Here is a 5,624-nt window from a genome sequence, read left to right on the forward strand (position 1 = left end):
ATAGATGTTAAACAGGAGGGGGGGAGAGAACTGACCCCTGAGGTACCCCACAAGAAAGGGGCCTTGGGGTAGATCTCTGCCTCCCTGCCAGTACGAACTGCGAACGGCTCAAGAGGTAGGAGGAGAACCACCGTAAAACAGTGCCTCCCACTCCCAACCTCTTGAGCCGTCGCAGCACGATACCATAGTCGATGGTATCAAAAGCCGCTGAGAGGTCAAGTAGGACCAGGACAGAGGAGCAACCCCTGTCCCGGGTCCGCCAGAGATCATCTATCAGTGCGACCAATGCCGTTTCCATGCTGTAACTGGGTCTGAAACCGGACTGGTACGGGTCCAGATAGTCAGCTTCATCCAGGAATTGCAGAAGCTGACACTCCACAACACTCTCAACAACCTTCGCTACAAAACGAAGGTTGGAGACAGGACGATAGTTATTCAAGGAGGCCGGGTCCAGAGCAGGCTTCTTGAGAAGGGGCCTCACCACCACCTCTTTTAAGGTGGAGGGGAAACACCCTCCATCAATGAAGTGTTGACAACTGCCTGGAGCCAGCCCCCTGTCACCTCCTCGGCGGCCGAAACCAGCCAGGAGGGACATGGGTCCAATAGACAAGTTGTAGTGCTCAGTCTACGCATAATCCTATCCACATCATCCAAAAACACAGGGTCAAACTCACCCCAAATGGTATAACCAAGACCTGCCCTCTCCACTCCGCCGGATTCTGCCCAGTCGGAGTCCAAAGCAGTCTGGATCTGAGCGATTTTGTCCTGCAGATACTGTACAAATTCCTCAACCCTACCCTGCAAGGGGTCATCCCTCGGTCGCTGATTGAGCACTGAGTGGGTCACTCTAAACAGGGTGGCTGGGTGGTTATCTGCGGACGCGATGAGAGCGGAAAAGTGAGCACGGTTTGCCGCTTCCATCGCCACTAGGTAAGACTTAAGATAAGTTCTTAGCTGCGTTCGATTAGATTCGGATCTGCTGGAACAGCTCTCTAGGCATCTTTTCTGGTGCTTCATCTCTCGGAGTCCCACGGTAAACCAGGGGGCCACCCGGAATGTGCTCTGGGTCAGAGGCCGCAAAGGCACAACTCGATCCAAGGCCCCAGCAGCAGCCCTATCCCAGGCTACCACTAGGGCCTTGGCAGAGTTGTGGGCAAGGGAAGCAGGAAATGTCCCAAGCTCCGTCTGGAACCTCTCAGGGTCCATCAGGTGCCTGGGGTGGAAGCACCTGATTATAAGAGGAAGATTGAAAATTATTTTCATAACAATGATGCAAGGCAAGTGTGGCAGAGAATCCAATAAATCACCAACTATAGACCCAATAACATCACTCCTGTTGATAGGGATGCTTCATTGGCAGAGGAACTGAATCTTTTCTTTGCCTGCTTCAAAGTGAAGCCATCAGAGGCAGCTGTGCTACAGCCACTAGTCCACTGCAGCCCTTCCCTCACCATGGAGGAACATGAGGTGAGGATTACCTTGAGAGCTGTGAATTCATGGAAGGCTGCTAGACCTGATGGACATTTCTGGCCAGATGCTTAAAGACTGTGCAGACCACTTGGCTGAGGTCTTTACAAGATTTTTAATCGGTCTCTATCCCAGTCCACTATTCCATCCTGTCTGAAGGTCTCCATCATTGTTCCATTACCAAAGAAGTCTTTTATTAACAGTCTCAGTGATTATAGGCCACCCCTATTGAAGTGTTTTGAAAAACTGGCCCGCAGGCACATTGTGTCCTCCCTGCCATACACACTTGACAATCACTAGTAATAATAAATAATAAATAATAAACCTTTATTGTCAAAGTACAAGATGTGTACATTGAGATTAGCTCAGCGTCCTAACCCACTGAGCCACCGCGTCCCTTTCACAGAGGTAGACTCCCAGAAATTTAAAGGAGGAAACTGTCTCCACACAGTCCTCCCCGATGTAAAGTGGGGCAGGTTCCTCCTTTTTTCTCCAGAAGTCTAACACCATCTCTTTCGTCTTGCCGATATTTAGGTGCAAGTTGTTGTTACTACACCATATGGATAGTTTTTGTACCTCCACCCTGTATGCTGTCTCATCCCCACCTGTAATAAGACTCACCACAGTTGTATCATCTGCGAACTTGATTATTGCAGTGGATGGGTCAGATGATACACAATCATATGTGTATAAAGAGTACAGGTAGGGGCTAACCACACAGCCCTGTGGCATGCTGGTGCAAAGCTTCAGGGAGGTGGACAAAGTAGACCTGACCCTCACTGTTTGTAACCGGTCCCTAAGAAAGTCTTGAATCCAATCGCAGATGGCAGGGGAGAATTTTAAGTCAGTCAGCTTCTTGATGAGAATGCTCGGCAGAATGGTGTTGAAAGCCGAGCTGTAGTCAACAAGAAGCATCCTGACATAACTTCCAGGTTTCTCGAGATGACTTGCTACAGAGTGTAAAGCAGTAGGTATGGCATCATCTGTCGACCTATTTCCCCTGTAGGCAAATTGATGTTTATCAAAGTCCAGTGGGAGGCATGTCCTAAGATGTTGGAGAACCAATCTTTCGAAGCATTTCATGACTACAGACGTTAATGCAATAGGTCTGTAGTCATTCAGGCACTCAACTGCAGTTTTCTTGGGGACTGGGACAATGGTAGCTGCTTTCAAGCACGATGGTACACATGCCGTTTGCAAGGAGATGTTAAAAATCCTTGTCAGGACCCCTGCTAATTGGTCAGCACAATTCCTGACCACTATCCCCAGCACCCCATCTGGGACTGCGGCTTTGCTGGGATTCACAGCCTTCAATACAGCTCTCACTTGCTGTTCACACAGGGTGAGTGGCTGAGAGTCAGAAGGCCAGCCAGCACAGGCTACGGGGTCTGGTCTTTTAACCTCATAGTGGGCGAAGAAAATATTCAGCTCCTCAGCCAATGAGGCATCTGTGTTTGCTATGCTCCTCGTGCTGCCCTTATAGTTGGTTAAGTGCTGCAGTCCCTGCCATACTTGCCTCGGATCGTTATCTGCTAAGTGGTTCTCCACCTTTTGTTTGTATTGTTGTTTTGCCATCCTAATGCCTCTTCTGAGATTTGCCCTGGCCTCTCTGTATGCGTCCCTGTCCCCTGCCTTAAAGGCAGAATCCCGGGTTCTCAGGAGTGTTCGTATCTCTGCAGTCATCCAGGGTTTACAGTTCCCATAAATTCTAATGCACTTATCCATTGTTACACTATCAGTGCATGTTCTAATATAACAGAGTACGACATCTGTATATGAATTTAGATCTTGTTCTTCAAATACACTCCAGTCAGTGGTTTCAAAGCAGTCCTGCAACTGACTGAGAGCTCCCACTGGCCAGGTTCTGACCCTTTTTGTTACTGCCTGAGTCCTTTTTCCTGAGAGGAACATACTTTGGGCACAACAGGAGTGAAAGATGGTCGGATGTACCCAGGTGGGGAAGAGGGAAAGCTCGGTATGCTTGTTTCAGATTGGAATACACATGGCCCAATTTGTTCTTCCCTCTGGTGGAAACTTGAACATACTGTACAAACCTGGGGAGAACTGTCTTCAGACAAGCTTGATTGAAGTCCCCAGCCATGACAAGAGCGCCCTCTGGGTGAGTTTGCTGCTGCCTGGTGATGACGTCATACAGCTTAGAAAGTGCCATGTTAACATTGGCATCAGGTGGAACATAAACAGCTATAATAATTACCACAGTAATTTCTCTAGGCAGGTAGAAAGGCCTACATATAATAGTCATCAGTTCCACATCTGGGGAGCAATACGTGTATACCAATCTGCTGTTAACACACCATTCACAGTGTATATGCACACACAGTCCTCCTCCTTTACTCTTTCCAGAGCCTTTATCTCTGTCAGAGCGGTGAATGACTCAGCTTATCAACTCCACAGCTGCATTTGGTATCTCTGAATGTAGCCAGGTCTCCGTGACAACCATCACACAACATTCAGGGAGAAGCCTGCTTGCTGCTAACTGCAGCTGTAATTCATCAATTTTATGGACCAGAGATCTGGCATTGCTTAAAAAAAGACTCGGCAATGTTGGTCTAAAAGGCTGCCTTTGAAGTCGAATCAGAATCCTGGCTCTGGAGCCATGTTTTTGCTTTCGCTCCTTTCTCTTTCGCTTACGTCGTCTCCTCCCCGGCCCGAAGACAATCCATGGAGATCCTGGAGGCCTCACTATGCAGTTTGGTATGTTATGTGACTGCTGAAAATCACTAGTAATTTCAGATTGCCTTGCAGGCCTGATGTTTAACAGCTCTATACATGTGTAGGCTATTTTAGCCCCTTGCACTACACCGTGCACATTCATCCATACGCACATTAATCCAATCACCACACACCAGGACCGGGAGATCAGAGCCATTGCATGTGAACGCGCCACCATCTTGTAGGAAAAAAAAAAAGTTTGCATACAGAGCAAAAAGATCCACAGAGGACGCCATAGCCATCACTCTCCTTATGCTCTGATTCATCTGGAGTAGCAGGGGACTTATGTAAGGACGCTCTTTGTGGATTTTAGCTCTGTATTTAAAATAATTCTTCCATACACACTGATATCTAGATTTGTCAATATTGGACTTTCACATTCAATCTGCCTTTGGATTATGAAGTTCCTGGCTGGCTGCTCTCAGAAGGTTAGATTAGGCAACTATATCTCTTCAGCCCTTATTCTTAATACAGGCTCCCCACAGGATTGTGTGTTTAGCCCTTTACTTTACACCCTCTACACTTATGACTGCACCCCCACTCATCCCAGCAATATTATTGTTAAATTTGTGGATGATATAACAGTGGTGGGGCTTATCTCCAAGGGGGATGAGTCTGCCTACCAGGATGAGGTGGAGCGGTTGCTTTTGTGGTGCAGAGACAATAATTTGGTTCTCAACACAACTAAGACCAAGGAGCTTATAGTAGATTATAGGAGGAATAGATCAGACATTCAGCCCCTGATCATCATCAGAGATTGTGTGGAGTGGGTGGCAAGCTTTAGGTTTCTGAGTGTTACCATAAAGGAGGGCCTGACCTGGAGTGCTCATGTTATAGCATTGGTTAAGAAGACCCAGCACAGATTATATTTCTTGAGACTTCTCAAGAAACAACAACTGTACTATTCCCATTGTTTTGTTGTTGTTGTTAGCTGCAAAGCTGTATCCGACTCATCATGACCCCATGGACAACATTCCTCCAGGCCTTCCTGTCCTCTACCATCTTCTGGAGTCCATTTAGGCTCACGCCTACTGCTTCAGTGACTCCATCCAGCCACCTCATTCTCTGTCCTCCCCCTCTTCTCTTGCCCTCAATCTTTCCCAGCATTAGGCTCTTCTCCAGTGAGTCCTTCCTTCTCATTAAGTGGCCAAAGTATTTGAGTTTCAACTTCAGGATCTGGCCTTCTAAAGAGCAGTCAGGGTTGATCTCCTCTAAGACTGACCAGTTTGATCACCTTGCAGTCCAAGGGACTCGCGGGAGTCTTCTCCAGCACCATAGTTCAAAGGCCTCAATTCTTTGGTGCTCAGCCTTTCTCATGGTCCAGCTTTCACTGCCATACATTGCAACTGGGAAGACCATAGCCTTGACTATACGCACTTTTGTTGACAGGGTGATGTCTCTGCTTTTTAGTGTGCTGTCTAGAT

The sequence above is a fragment of the Vipera ursinii genome, assembly GCF_947247035.1.
Source record: "Vipera ursinii genome assembly, chromosome: Z".
In the NCBI taxonomy this organism is placed as follows: domain Eukaryota; kingdom Metazoa; phylum Chordata; class Lepidosauria; order Squamata; family Viperidae; genus Vipera; species Vipera ursinii.